Source organism: Ursus americanus, chromosome 31, assembly GCF_024610735.1.
Source record: "Ursus americanus isolate L20-20 chromosome 31, mUrsAme1.1.p, whole genome shotgun sequence".
Lineage (NCBI taxonomy): Eukaryota > Metazoa > Chordata > Mammalia > Carnivora > Ursidae > Ursus > Ursus americanus.
In genome coordinates this window covers 20908087-20929146 of record NC_142157.1, presented here as the reverse complement: position 1 = coordinate 20929146, position 21060 = coordinate 20908087, and the positions used below count along the sequence as shown (strand labels likewise).

The following is a 21060-nucleotide window of genomic DNA, read 5'->3' as shown; positions in this document are numbered from 1 at the left end:
TAATTTTGTATCTTTGTAGCCAACATCTTTTTTTTTAAAGATTTTATTTATGTATTAGAGAGAGAGTAGGGGGAGAGGCAGAGGGAGAGAGAGAATCTCAAGCGGGCTCTGCACCGAGCGTGGAGACCTACCTGGGTTCGATCCCAGACTCTGAGATCATGACGTGAGCTGAAAGCAAGAGTCAGACGCTCAACCGACTGAGCCACCAAGCGCACCAATAGCCAACATCTTTTCGTAGCCCATTGAGCCCCCTTCCCCGTATCCTCACTTTCCTCTTTACTCTGTCTAGGTTCCATGATCCGTGTATACGTTCTCTTCTCTGCTTCCTTCTCCCTCTGTCCAGTGCTCTTGGGAAATCCCAAGCCACGCAAAATCCAACTCTCACTGACTCTGCTGTTGAATTTGAGCGGATAAACATGACAGGGAAGAACCACAACTGTTTTCCTTTAAGTTCATGACCACAAATGTCAACCTGTCCTCAGTACTGCCTATGAGTCCTATTTCCCTGATCAAGCCACTCAGCCACTTTTGAGATAATTCTTTCACACCGTCTTCCTTGTCCTCAGTCTCCAACATTTTCTTCCTTTTTACTTTCAGTTAATGACCTTTCTTCTAATTTCTTCTGAGGGAAGAGCAACTCTCCAAATATACCTTTGTCCTACTACCACCATTAAGTATACCCACTGGTCCCCAAATCCTCTGCCCTCCTTTCTGTTGCAGTGGGTGGAGCAACTGAGAGTCCCTCTCAGCTCTGCTTGTGCACAGTGTCCCATTCCTTCTGGTGAAGCCAAGGACTTGGCTCCTACAATTATCCAGGGTTGCTCTTGAAACAGCTTTCCCCCACCCCTTACCTTTGATATCTTCCATTCAAGGAAATATTCGCCTTATTCCCACATTTTATTGCAGCTGTGTTTTCACTTTTCTACTCTTTACTACAGAAAGAGGCCCCTTGATGGGGCACCTGGGTGGCTCAGATGGTTAAGTGTCTGCCTTTGGCTCAGGCCATGATCTCCAGGGTCCTGGGACTGAGCCCTGCATCGGGCTCCCAGCTCAGCGGTGAGTCTGCTTCTCCCTCTCCCTCTGCCTCTCCCCCCTGCTTGTGCTCTGTCTCTGTCTCTCTCAAATAAATTAATAAAATCTTTTAAAAAGTCTCCTTGAAAAAGTTCTCTCTACTCAGTGTATCAGGTTGTTTGCCTCCCTCTCTTGATTGAATTTATTTTGTTCAGCAGACTTTTGACCCAGCCCCTCCATTGAATTCACTCTAGTCACAGTCATCAGCGGCCTCCCCCGATTACATCTGATGATCCTTTCTCAGTCTGCATCTTGCTTGACCTTGCACTGGCAGTAGACCAGAAGAATCCCTTCCTCTGTCTTGCAGAACGCCACACTCTTAGATTCCTCCCAGAGTCACTGGGTTGCGCCTCCTTTTCCCACCTCTGAATGGTGCAAGCCCAAGGAATCGGTTTCCAAATCTCGTTTCTGTCCACACATCTCTAGGGAATTTCGCAAAAAGTCATGGTTCTAAAGATCATCTCTCTATATATATCTATGCTGACTTGCAAGTTAATATCTCAACCCAACCCTCTTTTCTCAACTTTGGAATCCTATGCAAGATTACCTACTTGACATCTCTACATTGATGTCCTATAAGCTTCTCCAAATTAAAATCCCCCCAAAAGTGCTTTTTTGTTTTCTCCCCCAAACCTGCCTCTCCTTAAGCATTCCTCTTCTCGATAACTGGCTTGGCCATTCAGACATTTGCTCAGCCCTTGTCTGCCCTTCTTCCCAAATTGAGCTCATTCCTGGCACTTTCCTTTTTCTTCAACACAACATCAATCAATTCTGTCCCCTCTGCCTTTAAAACACATCCACAACCCAAACCCTTCTCAAGATTTTCTCCCACTAAGTGCCTTGGAGAAAGACCTCTCTCTCTTACCTGGGCTGTTGCAATTGTCTCTAAAACGATCTCTCTGTGCCCACACCAGCTCCTTGCATCCTCCACACAGCAGACAGCGCACGACTTTGAAGGTGTAAATCAAATTGCTGTGTCCTTTACACAATGTTCCAAGGATCTCCCTTCACAATGAGAATAGACTTAAAGACCCTAAATGATCAAGCCCCTGGCCGGCCACTCCCTGTGCTCCAACACAGGCGGCTTCTTCCCATTCTTCTCATGGGCCAAGTGTGTTCTCTCTCCATGCGTTTGTCTGGATTTTTCTATCCCCAGATGATCACTTGTTTCCTCCCCTCCTTTATTCTGCTCAGAGTTCATCTTTCTAAGAGGCTGATCAATTTATATATAACAGAAACTTCTGTCTTCACTCCCCCCTCCCCCACCACTTCACCCAATGCAGAAAAATTCCATGTTGATACTTTTAATATTTGTTTCCATTTCCAGTGTTAAGTAATATTTTGTTATAAATATATAATGTATATTTTTATATTTATATATTTTAATTTTAATTTATATATATTTTGCTTAAAGCAGGAAATAGCATTAGACAAATACCTAACAAATATCTTAATGGATATTTTTTTTTAAACTAACATATCCAAATTTTGTTTAAGTTCTCGTTACCAGCTCATTTCTGCCCATTCTCTATTTTTAAATGTAAACACTATTCTTTACCTTTTCTTCTTCTTTTTTGCGTCTATTTTTCTCTAAGGGGATTCTTATCTCACTGTATTTGTTTTGTATATTCCTCTTGATGCTAAGACTTTGGCCTGGTGTTTTCAATGTCAAGGGATAGTTAAGGGTATACATTCATTTATTTAACCAAACTGCCGATATTAAAACTGTATTAGGTAATAAGAGCATTATCTGAAAAGAACTCAGTGGTAGTAAAAACATCAATTTGTTTTTAGACTTGAGCTTAGTAGGTAACAGAAAGTTCGGTAATCTGGGAGGATGTTTCCATGAGAGTCTCAACAGAGATTGAACAGAGTCTACACAACATTTGGCTCCAGTGATATTTTCTTACTTCGTTTCTAAATGCAAATTTTTCAGTTTTGCGCACGTATCTAAAGTCTTCCTTTCGAGAATATATACAGAGTCTTTGCTCCCCCGTTGGCCACTTTGATCTCTTCTTGGCTAACACCCATTACAGTGCCCCATCCATAGGACATACCCGCTAATCGTCTTGAATTGAACGGGGCCGACCAGAGCGCTCCTTTCATCTTCTGAAGTAATCACGTTAATCTGGAAATACTCAGTTTCATATTAGGATAGAAAAGAATAACACTGCATGCTTTCCTTTGAGGATACGATAAAATAAAAAAGCTCGTTAAAACTGTAAAACGTAAGATGAACACGAGGTGATATTAATACCTGATCTAGTAGTCTATTTTTAGAGAGTTTGCAAAGTGGTTTTGAGCATCTATTCTAATTTAGAGATGTAGTTAATTTTTGGTGTAATTCCGTATCTCCCAAAATGCATACAGACGGACACTTTGCTGTCCCTTTTTCAGCTTCTGCTCCTGTCTGATCCTCCGCAAAGCAATGTGAAAACGGCCAATGCGATGCATGCCCCAAGGCAGTTAGTGTTGGACTATTTTGAGCTGTCTTTTCTTACTAGTCCCTGCGGGGTGTCCTGATTGGATGGGGGAGCGCACCCAGTGTGGGTGTTCCAATGCAGTGGAGGCTGGCCACGGGGGCAGTGAAAGAATTCACCCAAGGCAGAACAAAAGAGAGAAAAGTGTATCAAATGCTGCAAGGGAGCAGTGGACAGAGGAGAGACTGTGCCAGGAGGAGGTGGCGAGGGACCACACTTCTAGAAGGGCGGGAGTACGGGAATGCATGGAATTTTCCCATTTTGGTAATCTTAGGAACCGTGCCTGGTTGTCATCAGTCAGTTAGGGCCTATGGGTATTTCCAGGTGGCTGGCTTAAGGAGCCTGTCTGCGGTCAGCTCGGTGGTCAGTGGTCGCCCCGGGCCCTTTCACCTTTTCAAGTTCCCACTGCTCAGGCTTGTTGCCTAGGAGCGGCCTCTACGGTTCCTCAGGCCGGTCGGCCTCCCCTGGCTATAGTCTCCCTTTTTTTGGTTTTGTTTTCTGAAGTTGTCCATTCTAAAATATGAAGGCTCTTCAGCAAACAGTGGCGATACGAGGAAGTTTTTTTACTTTTTGGACAAACTGCAGATTTAAGGTGTGGGATATGCAGATACACGGGGCTCCCAGAGAACTGCCCCGTGGTTTAGTGCGGAACGAAAACACCCAAGGCAAACGGCTTTTGATCCGGACGACCTTTATCGTTGGCTTCCTCTGCGAACATTTCCCCCACTGCTGCTGGCTGAAAACCCAGTACCACTCAGGTTTAAGCTTCCGTCCCTCCCAGGTCTGTTCTTTGGCCCCAGGTGTGCATTCACGGAAGCTACCTATCTCCTCCTCCCGTTCTCTGAAACGTCTCCGTGGTAGTCGGGTGTTGGGAAGAAAAGCCATTTCCTGTGCTGCGAGCCGAGATGGGGTGGCCTTGTCCTATTCTTATCTTTCATTGTACTTCCAGCTTAACTACTGGATATCTGTTGAGGGAACCACACACACGCACACACACACACACAAATCAGTCTGAAGGTCACTGTCACCTCAATCTTTATCAGAAGCTCATCAATGAGAAGCAATATTTCAGTGGAATTGTTGGAAGGGCACCGAGTCCATCACTATGTAAAGCTCTGCAGTCCAAGTAGTTGGGAGCAGGAGCTTTGGAGTTCAACGGACCTGGGTTCAAATCCTGCGTCTGCTGCTTCCGAGTTGTGTGTGGCCTGCGCCGAGGTGCCGAAGTCTGAAGTCTGTTCCCTCATTCACCACCCGGGGACAAGTCATAACCATGCCTCCCTCAGAGCTGGGGTGAGGATTGAAGGAGCAGTGTTTACTCAGTGCCAGCACCAGGAACTGTTAGCTCCTTTTCTTATTGTCATTGTCTCTGTTACTTGTGTGTCGGGCCACATCTGTGAGGAGTCTGGTGTCCTGTCCAGCCCCTCCTCCCCGTGCGCCCCCCCGCCCCATGGTTTTACTGAACATGGTATGGCTTGAGACTTGCACTTGCCAGTGAAGATCAGACCGAGGCGCGGCCTTTAAAACCCACCGTGGCGTTTACCACAAGGACACCGTCAGGAGTGCTGTTTATCACTTTACACGATGTTCCTTTTTATGGGGACCTCCAGGAGAATTCGGTGCCAGGCAGAGTCGTTCTTCTGAGCATTTGAGTTATTTTAAGCTTATGGACAGTAAATTATATAACTGACCAAGTTTCCCTTCTTGAGTTGGCTGCTAGAAAGCTTAGAGCCAAATGCATGCCTCATCCGTAGGAAGTACATCGATCTTTACGGGGTGCATTTCAAGTCTCACTTCTGCCTCCATTTTATGTCCTCATGTTATTCTTCTTTTTTTCTTTTCTTTCATGCTACCCAAATGTTATTTGGAAATGTATTCTTGTAAATTATTTCTGAAGCAAGGTGGGGGATAGATAGATAATTATAGATAGGTAAAATAAGGTTTTAAATAAATTAACCTGTGCAAACAACTTATAGCTGCAATATCGAAGAGAAGTATAATTTTTATAAGAAGATACTTGTTATGTAAGATGAATTTTCCAATGAGTAAAATTTCAGACGTTGCAGGAGCAAGAAAGTAAGTTCAAGAGGGTGAATGTTTTGCAGAAAAGCGAGGGTGATTTCGAAAACCAGTCGAAGGGGAAGCACTGAGCTCAAAAGGTGTCTGTTGTGTGATTGATGTAATTAATTGAGGAATCATTGTATTCTGCCCCGGGTCAGAATTTTGGCCTTTGATGGAGGCAGAGGAAGACAATGGGCTCAGGCGTCAGATTCCTTGATAGAAACCCTGGCTTTGCCATTTCCTTGGGCAATTTACTTAACTTCGTTGTGCCTCCATTTCTTCATTTAGAAAGGGGATATAAAGCAGTACTTACCTCATAGGGTTCGCAGGAGAATCAAAGGCAATCTGTGTGACGTGTTTAGAGCAGTGACTGACACTTGGTAGGAGTCCGCGCCTCTCACCTGTTCTTCTTCGTCTTCACCTTTTGCACGTGAGCCCATGAACTTGGAAAAAGATGCCAATTGTCAGTTTTGCAATGAGTTGCATAGAAGGGTCAGTCACCTAGTGATGGGACTGATACTGGTGGCAATCTTCATGACAAATAAGGATTCTAATTTTAAAAAAAAGAAAAAAATATATGGTTTATACATACGTCACAGAATTCCAGAATCTATCAGGAGTCTTTCCTGGGGGACGCCTGGGTGGCTCAGTCAGTTAAGCATCTGCCTGCGGCTCAGGTCATGATCCCAGGGTCCTGGGATCGAGTTCCATGTTGAGCCCCTTGCTCAGTGGGGAGCCTGCTTCTCCCTCTGCCTGCTGTTCCCCCTGCTTGTGCTCTCTCTCTCTCTCTGACAAATAAATAAATAAAATCGGGGGGGGGGAGTGTTTCCTGGGCACGTTAGAAAAAAATGTGTGTTTCTCTTTCTTGATCTTTCCAGACAAACAGGAAATCAAAATAGCTGCTGTGACGCATCTTATCCTGTTATCAGCGTAGACGTGCTCATGAAATGTTATACTATGAACAGTGGGCTTTGCCTTTTTTCACCAAAGTGTCAATGTTTTCTTTCTTATATCCGTGTTGCATTTCCTTGTACCTATCACAAATGAAATGAACTGATCAAATCTATTCTCTGAAAAAATTAGTGCGGCATGGAAAAATTTTAAACCCGTAAATGTTCTCGGCTTTTCCCCTGTCCTTCCTCACTTCCTCTGGCTTCCATAATAAATGCCTATTCATTGTTTCTTCTTCATCAGCCCTTCTTCCATGCTCCCTCACCACCAGCCACCCTGTGGTACAAGACCTAAAGTCTGAGTAGAGAGAGAAAGTGCTGGAGATGTCGCACAGAAGAGGTAGCATTTTTGTTTGCTGGCTCTCTCTGTTCAGAATCGGAGTAATGGCAAAGTGGGGAAAATTGAAAGAAAATAAAAAAACAAGAGGAATTAAGCAGATGTACCAAATATAAGGCGAGGGATGTGTATTGATGGAGAGAGAATCAGGAGACCGAATGCCTGGGAGGAGTATTTTAATGTTTTTGCTTGTGTTGAAAAGTGAGGGCAGGCTTACAAGTGGCTTTAGAGTAAGAGAGAATTAGGGAGAGGAGCGCCTGGGTGGCTCAGTCGGTTGAGGGTCAGACTCTTGATTTGGGCTCAGGTCATGATCTCTGGGTCGTGAGATCGAGCCTTATGACCTCTGCACGCTCAGTGCAGAATCTGCTTGAGATTCTCTCTCTTCCTCTACCCCTCCTTGAGGTCGTGCTCTCTAAATAAATAAACGAATGAATGAATGAATGAATGAATGAATGGATAAATAAATAAATAAATAAGATCTTTAAGAAAAAGAATTAGGGAGAAAAGGAAAGGAAATTCTTGGGCAGTGCTGCTGAGTTAGAGGATTCTCTGTTGTTTTCTTTGAGTTCTATATAATTAAAGATCGGCACTTGATTTTCCGTCGCTTTTTGTTGGATGGCATTTCTTTCAATAGGACTAGGCTGAGAGAGACCCGGGGTTTCCCGGAGTCGCATCGTTTTGACATGATTTTGAGTGTAACGTGTATTCTGACTCTAGAACACAAGATCTGTTCTAGACTCAGTAAAGGCCGTACACATTTCCTGATTATTATTCATTTTGCGAGTATGACTTCTTCCCCCCCAATCACATTGCTCAGAACTGTTTTGTTTCCTGCTGCTGCCCTGTGTACGTAAGCAGCAAATGAACGAGTAAGGCCACTCTCCTCACTGAGAAGAAACGCCTGGTTGTCGGTCTGAAAAACAAACAAACAAAACAAAGCAACCAGTGGGTAGAAAGAGAATCTGGACACCCTGATGAGAAAAAAAAAAAAAAAAAAAAAGGAGAGAGAGCGAGAGCAAGAGAGAGAGAGAGATGTGCAGTCCATAGAAGCTGAAACAAAATAGAGGGGTGCTTTTCGGTGGCTAAATAAGTTAAGGTCAATGGAAGAGACAGAGGGCCAAAGAGAGACCCTGTTCAGGATTCTAAGAGACATGAGGATTGACCGAGAACGGAAGCAAAATGAAACGGACATGAAAATAAAGATTAATCATGGATTGTGCTACTGGAGACTGAACTTCTCTAGTGGATGGAAACATCCAGAATTGAGAGATTGTAGGAACATGTATCTTTTCCACTGGATTTCTTTTTCTGTTTTCTGTCTTTGTGCTTATCCCGCTTTTATTTCCTAAATATCTCATGGATTTATCCACTTCTCTTCCCTTCCGCCTTCTTAGTACAAGATACCGTCATATTTTACCTGGATAGTCACAGCAGCTTCTGAGATGGTCTCACTGCCTCGTCTCTGGCCGTCTCCCACTCTGTTTCAGCTCTCCTACCAAAGCGTGTTTTAAGTGATACAAAGTCGATCATGCCTCTGAACTGGATGGATGGAGTCCCACGGCTGTTAGTATAAAGATAAAAGTCCTTAGCACGGTCCTCATGATCTGGCAACTATCTGCCTTTCCATCCTGTTCTTGTCCCACTCTCCCTCTTCCTTTATCCTTCAGCTGCTGCGACTCCGCGTTCTCTCTTCTACCACGAAGACCTTCATAAGTAATGTTCCTCCATCTGGAATACGGCTACCATGGTCCCTCTCCCTGCCTCGTCGCCCCTTTATTTGGTTAACTCCCCACCTCAACTCAATGCCACTGCCTCAGGGAAGCCTTTTCTGCCACCTCTAATTCTAGAAGTTGTTTACTGCTCTATAGTATCACAATAGTCTATACTTTCTGTCCAAGAACTAGGAAGGTTGCAATTCTACGTCTGTGTGACTATTTGATTCACCTCGTCTTTCCCCCTGGGTTTTAGTCTCTCTGTAGTCAAGGACTGTGGCGATTGTACTTGTTCTTTTATCCCTAGTGCCCAGGAGATACATGCACATGGTAAGTAGCACTCAATTGATATTGTTGACCGAATGATGTTGTTTAGGAATATAGACATTTGGTCCTTTTGTCTTGCTTTTACTGAAATCAGTGGAGAACTTTCTGGTGCCCTTCAGAACACTAGGTACTGAACAGCTGCCTTTACAACAGCATACTGTGAAGGAAGAGTTCAGTGGATCTGTGGGCTGGAGTGTCTGTGAGGGGAGGGGAACCAGGGCCACGAAAAAAGCATCCTCGATAAGGAGCCTTCAGCTCTCCTACAGAAGGCTTCTCTGGAGCTGGTTTTATTCTTTGGTTTCAAAGAGCTTTCTTCTCAAGAGAAGCATTTCCTCTCCTTTTGTGTGTGTTTAACATCCACTGTGTACTTTTTTTCCCCTCCAAATTAATAGTAACATAGAAAGGGAAGAGGAGATTAAGATGAAATCTCAAACTTTGTAAAGACTTCCCGGATACAGATCTCTTGGACTTTTAAAAAAATACCTGGCCTCGACATTATTTATCCACAATTATTTTTTAATTTGTTGCTTTTGTCATTCTGCCTCTCGTTGTCACCCACCTCTTAATCGTTTATTTGAATACGTCTTGCATGATAGCAAAATAGCTGATCTAACAATTCATTAGATTTGTGAATTAGCTGCATGAACCAGCTAGTTTTATTGACTTTATCGGATTTGATTTTTTAATAGATCGACAGTTTTTGTAGACAACGACACAAGTTCAAAAGCTACAGATTTCTTACTAATATTGAACTTCCGACTAGTTTTTATAACTAAACAGTCTGGAGATTTTCTTTCCCTACTTCTTATTTTTTTTTTTAATTTTTTAAGGTTTAATTTATTTATTTGACAGAAAGATAGAGCCAGAGAGCATGGAGGGGGGTAATGGCAGAGGGAGAAGGAGAAGCAGGCTCCCTGGGGAGCAGGGAGCCCCATGCGGGGCTCGATCCCAGGACCCTGGGATCATGACCTGAGCTGAAGGCAGACGCTTAACCGACTGAGCCACCCAGCCACCCCTTTTCCTACTTTTTAAATAAAACAACAGATACCTTCACATATAAAGACTGCTAATTCTGTATGTCCTATAAGATGAAGTCTAAAGTCCTTGCTGTGGGGTTCAAAGTACTTCACAGTCTAGTCCTGTCCTGCTCTCAGACCATCCCCCCACCTCCTCCCCAGTCTTAGCTTTTGTGAATTAATCAGTCCTTCCAGAAACATTTGAGGTACTTTTAAAATGCACTCTTGGTGGGGGGCCTGGGTGGCTCATTTGATTAAGCCAACTCTTGATTTTGGCTCAGGTCATGATCTCAGGGTTGTGGGATCGAGCCCCATGCTAGGCATGAAGTCTGCTTAAGACTCTCTCTCTCCCTCTCCCGCTGGCCCTCCTCCCTCATCGTGCGCACTGTCACACGTGTGCGCTCTCTCTCTGTCTCAAAGAAAAAACAAAAAACAAACAAACAAACAAAAACCACACTTGGCTTTTATAACTGAGGTCAAATTATAAGTGCCTTAAGTAATACAGGAACTTATTTCTCTTTCACGTTACAGTCTGAATGTAAGCAACAGACTGAGGAGCTTTCTGTCTTGTTGCTCTGTTCTCCCAAATATTCAGCTTCCTCCTCAATTTAAATGGCTTTTAAATGGTTCTAGCTGTCAGCACTATGTCTACAGTCAGAGCAGCAAGAAAGGGAAAAGAGAACGGGAAAGGCATGCTCCATTCCCTCTAAGGACAGGATTACGATGTCGGCATGTGTCACTTCCTCCTATTCTGTGGAACGGAATCTGGTCACATGGCCATACCACGTTGCAAGGGAGCCTGGGATATCTCTCCTGGCCCAGCAGCCCCATGTCCATTTCTGTTACTCTTAATGAAGTAGAGAATAGATAATGAAGGAACAACTGTGAATGTTTGCCACACCTACTACGAGTCCATCACTGCACTAAATGCCAGGGATATAGAGATGAGTGAGGCCTGGCTTTGGGGGAGAACTCAGTTTAGGTGGAGAGACTTTGGGTATATCCCTGTTCTCTGAATATATCGTGAATCTATTTACCTTTTCTTTACATTCTATATAAACAATTTATTTTGTATATGTTCTGCATGTAACATTTTGTGCCTTTGCATCTCCTATCCCATTGCCTGGATGCTTTCTGCCCCAATTTTCCACTGGATGCAATTCTACCTACCCATTCTGCAAAGACTAGCCCAAGTTCCCATGTTCATGAAGCCTTTCACAGAACATTCCTTCCAGGGATAGGTAGGACTTGTATCATTGGTATTCCCACAGTACTCACATTCTGTGTTCTTTTCCCTCTGTTTTGTTATAAGTCCCTAGAGATAGGTAGCGACTATATTTTATTCATTTCCTCTTTCGAGCACCTAACATAGCGTTAAGCAAATAGAAGGTGCTCGATAAATGTTTGCTGAATCAGACTGGTGCTTGGCATCCTTTCATGGAGTCTTGAAAGGCAAGGTGGGTGGAATCTCTAATGAACAGAGGATCTCTCTCATTTTGTATATAATAATATCAGAGTTAATAAAAAGTTAAGTGAATTCCAAATCAAATTCAGAATCATAGAGGAGATCATATCTCCAACATTTTCATCTTATTCTTAGAGTTAATTTTAATTCTTCATTCTTATTCAGTTATTCTAGTAAACGTGTCCCTCGATGAGATTGATGAAGGGTCTTCAAGAAAAAGCCTAAATTTGAATTATATGTTCTTTTTTTTTTTTTTTTTAAAGATTTTATTTTATTATTTATGTGACAGAGAGACAGCCAGCGAGAGAGGGAACACAGCAGGCGAGTGAGAGAGGAAGAAGCAGGCTCCCAGCGGAGGAGCCCGATGTGGGACTCGATCCCGGAACGCCGGGATCACGCCCTGAGCCGAAGGCAGACGCTTTAACGACTGCGCCACCCAGGCGCCCCTGAATTATATGTTCTTTTATATCACTTACTTGTATTTCTCACTAAAGTTTCCTCAAAAAATCAAATTGATATCCTGCCTACTGGAAATGTATCTTGGATGGTCCAGGAGACATTGAGGTGTTTTTTTGTTTTGTTTTGTTTTCCCAGTTCTTCCTTTACAAGCAAATTTGCAATGTAATTTAGAAATTTTATTTTATTCTAGGTTTCTTTTTTTTTCTTAAAGATTTTATTTATTTATTCGACAGAGATAGAGACAGCCAGCGAGAGAGGGAACACAAGCAGGGGGAGTGGGAGAGGGAGAAGCAGGCTCATAGCAGAGGAGCCTGACGTGGGGCTCGATCCCGTAACGCCGGGATCACGCCCTGAGCCGAAGGCAGACGCTTAACCGCTATGCCACCCAGGCGCCCCTTATTCTAGGTTTCTGATATAATTCCAAAAGTAACCTTATTGTCGATCTGTAGTTTATTCATCATTTCCCTTTTGGACCTTCAAATACATGGAGGATTAATTAGTATATGACAAAGCCAGAGAATTTTCATTGACTATTTAAATTACAAAAATTACTAGGTATAATAATATCATTGCTTAAGTTACTTATAGACAAAACACTTGACCGTGTGGCACCCTAGTTACTTTATTAGTGAAATGAGAACATTGAACTAAGGCAGGGTTTTTTTTTCATCTCTAATAGCCTCCTAGACTATTCATAATAATAAAGATTTGTTACTATAAATGATAGGTTTTCAGGAAATACTGGTGAAGTGTTGACCTGCTCATAGGCTGGCACTTTCTGTGGGCCTCAAGAGCATTATGGGGGGCGATCTTCATCCGTGGCATGAAATAGTTAACCTGGCTCCTCAAGCAGCAGCAGTATCTGGAGAGACTTGGGTGTGGGGGCACGTTTGGATCAATAGCCGAGGCACACTAAAAGCCTATAAGAATCATTGCTTACTAGAATGGTGGATCCCATACAAATTAATAGTTTTATCCCCAAATGCCTATTAATAATTCATCTTTTCAGGTGTGACTTGCACAAAGGCCTTTTAGGAAGAATGTGATGATTAGCTCAGCCTCTGCAAACCGTGTCTTTAGAGAAGGATGCAAATTATAGCTTGCGAGGACCCTTCATTTGCAAGCTCTCGGGCTTTGAAAGCAGCCTCATTTAATTTCTCGTATCTAAATCATAGGTGAGACATCCTGTAATTAATTATATTATCTAATTAATTCTACCTGACTCTGATCAGATTTGCTCACCGGGGTTCTGTTTAGTTAATGTGCTTTTCACGTAGGAAATGAATATTTGGCGGCGAGCAAACGAGAGAACCGAACCTGTTTAGCTGCAGTGGTTGAGTGAGTCCAGTCCCGAGGCCACTCCGGCAATCTTCCCTACAATTCACGAGAGACACGTACTGCAAGACAAAGTGTCTGACAGTTTGGAGGGTGGCTCTGTAGTCCCAGGAATCCAGAGTGAATTAAAGTCTAGACTCTGTGATTTTTCAGGAGCAAGGGAGGAGGGAGAAAGTGCAGATCAGATATGCCCCAAGGGGGGGGGGCGGGGGGGGGAGCAGCATGCTCAGAAGCAGGGACATCAACAGCATCAGGAGTAGGCCTCCTCTTGTAAAAAGCAGGGTACTGCAGGCTCCTGAAAGGCGAAATTCTCTGATGTGTGCCCATCTCCCGAGTTGAGAATGGCTACTGTAAAAATGTTGCCAAGAAACTCTCCTGATCCGGACAGTCACCACGGTGTGCTAGTACTAGTTATCTCAGGAAAATAAATTCTACTCTTGGTAGATTTCTGGTCTGTAGACAACTTCCCTGAAGAAGATCTCAAATTACCCGAAAAAGAAAAAAAAAAAGGGAAAACAAAGTTTTGGCATGCTGGCAGGACCCGGTGGTGTTTTTTAGAAACTACCTAGGAGGCAGAAGCTAAGTGTCCGTTTGCCCATGCCTCTTACCTGGGAGTGCAAGGTGGGAAGCAATGGACAGTGGCTCTGATGAGAAGAGAAGGCACAGTGCAGCTCGGTGAAGCCACACGCTGACTGCGTTCTGCACCGCTCTTCATGCAGTGCTGTGGGCTGGTGAATCGGCGGCGAGTACGGGTGTCCTATGTAAGTTTCTATTGCTGTAGAATTGCAGCGAGGGGCTGAAAATACGATTCGTGTCTGTCTGGTGCATGTTTCCTCTTTCAGATGTTTGCCATCCCTGGGCTGAAGATCAGCCAGAGAAGCAATCATTTGTCCTACGAGTTTTCGAGGCACCTGAGGTCTATGAGATTCTGAGATTTTTTTTTCCGGAGATCTTTTTTTTATTTAATCTCTAGTGCCGTGTTACTTTGATAAGATTGGAAATAACTTGCACGGGGATTGTTTGGGAAGTCCATTGTCTCAGAGATCTGTATCAGTTCCGACCAGTTGATAGTCTCTTTTACCTAAAGGAGTCCTGTTTTCATATTTGAATGATGGCAGGAAAAGAATCTCTTTGAGAGGGAAATACCATGGGGTTGGTGGAACGAAAGATAGCCACAGAGGCTACTATTAAATCCTATTTTGAACGGCTTCAGAGAAAGAGTAGATGATAATCGCTTGATGGATGACACAGCTGTTGCAGTAACGCCAGCATTTACAGCAAGCAGCTTTACCGCCCTGTGACTCTTTCACTGAAATAGCCCGTATTTCACCGACCTGCTGTGTTTTGCAAAATGGCTGTCTGAGTATTAAATTCTACAAGGCAGGCTTCCACACACACTGAAGTATCACTACTTAAAACGATTGGATGCTAATTGACATCTGCTGGGCTGCCCGCGAGCCCGCAAGCTCCGAGGAAGCGCTGCCTTTATTTTCCTACTCCTTTTGCATGCGGCGGCGGCTTCCTTTTCAGGGGCTGATGCGAAAGGGAACGAGAGGTTTACGCAGGCTGGCCAAACTGCAGTGCTGAAACGCTGAACGCCGGTTTGAGATTCCCGACTGCAAAACACAGGGAAATTCTACAAAGGGAGCTAATCAGTACTTCAGGGGATAGATAATGTAAAGAAACCTGTGACCTTGGAAAATTGGCCACTAGGAAAGATCTGTGTGCCGCTTCCAGGACAAACAAGGTCAAAATCAGATATGATCTAAATAATAAAGTTGAGGACTGGGAGTTGGAGGGAGGGGAAGGGATAGCTACGTTCCCATCAGATCTTAAAGGTAATGTTCAATGTTATGAAATAGGTAAGAGCATAAGAAGCCGCTGTAATTTAGACAGTTTTGTAATTGTTATATATTCGGTGTCGTTTGTCTTTTGAATGCAACAGTTGACACATAAGGAGTAGTAGCAAGGGAGCCAGCGAAGATTTTTAAAGACGACATCTGCAAAAATAGATGTGGCTTTTTTTTTTTTCCCAATAGAAAAATCAATTGCTTTTTAATAGGAATTGGGGGGAAAGTGTTAGAAAGTTTTTAAAGTATAAAATTATCCACATAGAGAAAATCTTAAATTAAGTAATTTGAAATTAAAAACCCGTATGTTTATAGAGTAATGAAGGCTGACAGTTCCATAGCTGTGTGTATTCTGTTTGTATAATGAATTAGAAGAAATCTGTGGTTATGTGGCCTTTTCAGTGGAAGAATTCTTAAATAAGGCCTCAAACAAAGTAATAATCTTTACCCTACTTATTTTTGCCCTTTTCCTGACATTGAACATGTAAATGAATAGAAGAGACAACACTATCGGTATTTTTTGGAGCGTTAACTTTGAGTTTAGGAGATTTGACTCATTTGCTCATTCTCAGGCTTTTTTCCCCCCAGCCTGTTGGTTAAGGGACCACGAAACATACAGCACAACTATATCTTAAAGATAAAAGAAATTTGCACCTTGGTTGCTAGGAATAAATTTTCCTTTATTTTGGAACATGTATCTCTTGGGAACTCTCACCTGTCACCCACCTGCTGCTGTTTTAGCCTCTTAGCTTCAGCTACATGAGAGATTGCAATTTGCTTTAGAGATAGCCCGCCCAAAGCTCCAGGCACGTAAAATCTGAAACATACTTCATTTCCTTGAAGGAAAAGAAACTTCTTATGGATGTATCTGCCTGTGAGGTCTCTAATGTGCCTGTAGAGCAGATGTTACGTGGAGTCTGGAAGCTGCTCACTGAATGATCAGGGGGACAACAGGGCAAAGGGCAGCCAAGCATGGTTAGAGTACCAGTGATGGGGCCTTGTCCATTACGTGTCCATTGTGTCCTAGTGTCCTTTCTTCAGTCATTGTCTATTTCAGAGGTTGATGACTTAAAACAGTACTAAATTCCCAACTGAAACTTGGGAATTTAAAGTGTGTATAAATAAAAATATATATATTAGCTATAACATACAAATCAGTTGATGCATGTGTGTATGTGTGTGTGTGTGTGTGTGCGTGTGAGTTCTACTAGTTCTTCTAATCTTTTTTTTAGTATGACAGCTCTCTTAAGGATTCCTCCTACTCTAACATTGTCTCAGAAAGAGTATGAAAGTTACGTGGGTTTTGAATAAAGTTATGTACATATGCCATAGCTCCTCATTTCTAGGTTTTTATCTTCCGCAGCTGTCCCCTTTATTAGAGTCCCTCCCCTAATTTGCATAATGCCGCCTCCATATTCAAAAATATTCTGTGAGTGGCACCCACCCTGTCGGGCTGTGGCCCCTTTCTTTTTCTGTAAGACTCAGTGCATAAGCCTCTCTCTCTGTTATTCTTCTTTGAATGCAAGATCTAGTCTTCATTACTTGGTTTACACCTAATGATCATTTTTTTTGAGCCCCGCTTCATTTGTCAGAAGAAATTCCTATTTTTATCTAAACTGTCTTGCTATTTTTATCATATTGAATGACATGAAAACCTGTCAGCTGAATAAATACTCTTAAGCTTAAAGGGATATATAAGCATAGTAAGCCCTGTGTGCACCCCTGTGAACCACTTCTAGAACAGTGACATTTGCATGCCTTGGGGAGCAGAGATTGATACCAACTCTTTCCGGTAAAGTTGCTATTGAAGTATAGCTTTCCTGCCGAGAAGTGCAAAAGTCATGTGTTGGTCTTTTTTTTTTTTTTTTTTTTTAAGATTTATTTATTTTGAGAGAGATTGAGTGAGAGAGAGAGCAGAGGGGGAGGGGCAGGGGGAGAGAATCTCCGGTAGACTCCCCCCTGAGCCCTACCTGTGGCTCCATCTCAGGACCCTGAGGTCATGACCCTAGCTGAAATCAAGAGTCCGACGCTTAACCAACCGTCTGAGCCACCTAGGTGCCCCAGAAGTGTTGATCTTGTCAAAAGTTCACAGGGTGAATGAGCCCATGTCACCAACACTGAAACCAAGAAACCAAACAATGTCAGGACCCTCATCCTCCCTTCCACTCCCTGATCACCTCCCCCTGCATCAAGGTACCCACTAATCTGGCTTCTAACATCGTGGATTAGTTGTTCCTGTTTCTGAATTGTATATAAATGGACTTATATACAATAGATACTTTTTTTGTTCACCTTGTGTTGTTCATCATTAGATTTACGTGTGGCTGGAGGTTGCAGCTTATAGCCTGTCTATTCTCATTGCTGTATAGTATTCCATCACGTGGCTGTACCGTAATCTAATTCTCCATCTGACTGTTGCTAGGCATTTGGGGCATTTGCAGGTTGGGGCTGTTATAAATACTGCCTCCAGAATCATTTGTGACATGCCATTTTGCAGATGCTTACATATGCATTTCTGTCAAATACAAAACTAGTGATGAAATTGCCAAGTCGTAGGGTGTATATATATTCAGCTCGAGGCGATACTGGTAAACCACTTCCCAGCGTGGTTTAATCAATTGACAATTCACAGGAGTGCCTCAGCAAAGCTTGGTGTCATCTTTTACATTTTAGCCAGCCTGGTGATGTGTACAAATAGTCCATGATAGTATTACTGGGCATTTCTCTGATGACTAATGGAATCAAGCGTCTTCTCAGATATTTATTGACCATTTGGACATTCTCTTTCGGGAGGTATTTGTTCAAGTCCTCGTCTCTTTTTCTATTAGGGTATTTGTTTTTTGAGACTTTTGTTGTTCAGGAAAGAACAAGCAGCGGGACACCTGGCCGGCTCAGTCAGTGGAATGTGCAACTCTTGATCATGGAGTTGTGGGTTTGAGCTCCACACCTGCTGTAGAGATTACTTTAAAAAAAAAAAAATCTTAAAAAAAAAAAAGAACCAGAAAGAAGAAAAACAACTGGTGATTAGCATAACAAAATGGAGACAAAGGGGTATTATATAGATGAGGACTCAGGCTAACCTGGGTGTGATTGTTGATGTTCTCACTTATTTACTTTGTGATAGTAAGGGGCTTCTTTTCTCTCTGGCCCCCACGTTTCTGATCTATATAATTGGGAAAATAGGAAAAGCTTGCAGGGTTATTTTGAGAGTTGGAATGTTCATCAGCACCTAGTATATTGCCTGATAAACAGTTGTTTTTCCCAAACTGGAGCTACTGTGCAGTGAGATCCTAAGACAAAGCGACTACAGTGAGAGAGCAGTAGGGGATGGTAGGGAGGACATGGTGGGTAACGGCTCTCAACTGGCTGCTTACGCCTGTGTTAGTTACTCAAAGTCTTGAAAAGCTTTGACAAATGGGTTAGATGGTGGAGAATGACCTAGTCTATGACCGGTCTCTAAAAAGAGCACTCTGTCCTTGGTGTAGGGTCACTGCTGACCTTTGGGAGCATGTAAAAGGAGTGAGATCACCAAATGATGTTACTTTTGTATGGTCGACCCTTGAACAACAAAAGTTTGAACTGAGTGGGTCCCCTTTCAATAAATACAGGGTTTTTTCAATAAATGCAGTAGAGAACTATAAATATGTTTTCCTTATGACTTTCTCAAGAACTCTAGCTCACTTTATTGTTAGTATGCAGTATATAATACCTCTAGCAGACAAAATATGTGTTAATCAGTAAGGGTTCCAGCCAACAGAAGGCTATTAGTAGTTAAGTTTTGGGGAAGTCAAAAGTTTACGCGGATTTTCAACTACATTGCGGTAGGGATGGCAGTCAACATCCCAACCCCCATGTTGTTCAGGGGTCAACAGTATTACATAACATATGAGCAGTTCATTACTCTAGATAAATTCTGATTGTTATAGTTATTCAACGGACGATTGTATAGTCTTTTATAGAGTTTACAAAATACTTTTATGCCCATTATTTCATTTGATGTTAAAGCAGAATTTAAGGCAAGGCAAGTGATAATCTCACCATTCTATAGATCAAGAAACTTCAAATGAGGGTAACGATTGCCACAGGCCATAGAATCCAGGAGTGGCCAACCTGAGATTTAAAGTAAAATGTATTCTTATCCATATACGATGTTTTCTGTGTCTTGTTTGAAATGTATTTCTAAGTTTCAATAATGGGATTAAAATTAAATTTAATTAATGCTAAAATTTTGTGGTGCTTCTGAGTGTAGAAATCAAGTATCATTGTGGGGCGCCTGGGTGGCTCAGATGGTTAAGCATCTGCCTTCGGCTCAGGTCATGATCCCAGGGTTCTGGGATCGAGCCCCATGTCGAGCCCCATGTCGAGCCCCATGTTGAGCCCCATGTCGAGCCCCATGTCGAGCCCTGCATCGGGCTCCCTGCTCAGCGGGGAGCCTGCTTCTCCCTCTCCCTCTGCTGTTCCCCCTGCTTGTGCTCTCTTGCTCTCTCTGTCAAATAAATAAATAAAATCTTTTTTAAAAAAATCAAGTATCATTGAACTTAAGAAATGCTAAAGTGCACATTAATGAGATTTCTTGGTGGTAGCATTGTAGGTAAGGTACCTTTTCGACTTAGAGTTTTCTCTCACAATTTATACTTTATCCAATTATCAGAATTGTCTTAACAGTTAAAATAAGTTCAAGCTACACACTTTTTATATATGCCTTGGAAAAATATGTTTTTCATGTAAAAGGACTTATTAAAGAGTTTTTGGTGGCATCAATTCTATCCCTTCACAGATAAAAGAATAAGATTCATGTGCATAGTAATATATATATGTATATATGTACGTATGTACGTATGTATGTATGTATATGTGTGTATATATACTCACATACCTAAAATTACTTGGAGCTTTTCCAGCTATGTCTTAAGATGTTCTTTTTTTTTTTTTTTAAGATTTGTTTATTTATTTTAGAGAGAGAAAGAGAGGGTGGTGGGGAGAGGGGCAGAGGGAGAGGGAATCTTAAACAGACTTGACGCGTAGCGGGGAGTCTGACTCAGGGATCAATGTCACAACCCTGACATCACGACCTGAGCTGAAACCAAGAGTCAGACGCTTAACTGACTGCGCCACCCAGGTGTCCCTGTCTTATTTAAGATGTTCTTGAAGAATGATATTTGGTGTTTACAACCGATGTGTCTTTTAAAGTCAAATTTATAGATATATATTGTCTAGTCTGCTCTTAAGGTTATTTTCTCAAGAGATTGCTGACTTTTCGGTTTTGGGACTGCATAGCTTTTAATATTGGCCATATTAAAATCCTTAATTTGACCTTTCAAATTTAAGGTGCTATTAATCCTTTAAAAAAAAATTTTTTTTTTTAGCTAACGCTCATCTCTCTAGGATGTGACAATATCCTTCAGAAGACATATGTTTGTATCAGAGCAATAGACCCCAGCTTCAGAAATGGCAATCAAAAATGTTTAAAGTATTTCACAATACAAATACTACTTGATGATTTAATTTTTTAGAGCTTTACATTTTGCTTTAATTATAAGCTTCAGTGCATAAGGAAATCTTTTTTTTTTTAAGATTTTATTTATTTTAGAGAGAGAGGGAGGGAGCGGGGAGAGGGGCAGAGAGAGAGAGAATCTCAGGCAGACTCAGTGCTGAGCCGGGACCCCGGCTTGATCTCACAACCCCAAGATCATGACCGGCGCCAAAACCAAGGATGGGGTGCTTAACCCACTGAGCCACCCAGGTGCCCAAGGACATCTTATTAATAGAAAACTAGATGGAAGAACATGCCTGTACGTGTTAAGGAGCGCAGGGGGAAGAGAAATTAAGTTAGCAGTTTGCGTCCTCCGGGCGTGTAGAGGAAATGAGCTTGTTGATGAATTGTCAGAGGCATGGGATCTCCAGTTGCTTTAAAGCCTTCTTAGCACATTTCTGGTTGTCACTCACTGCTTTCCCTTCCCATTGGAGAGCCAGTTTGGTTTCGTTTGTTTGTTTAGTTTT

At 42.5% G+C, this 21060-nt stretch overlaps 2 protein-coding genes across 5 annotated transcripts in view; one reads left to right on the top strand and one right to left on the bottom strand.

Annotated features, from left to right (window-relative positions):
* CACNB2 (calcium voltage-gated channel auxiliary subunit beta 2) overlaps positions 1-21060 on the top strand; it is a 369559-nt gene that overhangs the window by 107180 nt on the left and 241319 nt on the right. The gene's annotated exons all lie outside the window — the stretch shown is intronic.
* The window catches only part of NSUN6 (NOP2/Sun RNA methyltransferase 6), a 306108-nt gene continuing 297294 nt past the window's right edge, over positions 12247-21060 (bottom strand). Inside the window, exon 12 of the mRNA XM_045787462.2 lies at positions 12247-12270. The gene's annotated coding sequence lies outside the window, so the exon portion shown is untranslated. The remainder of the gene's footprint in view (positions 12271-21060) is intronic.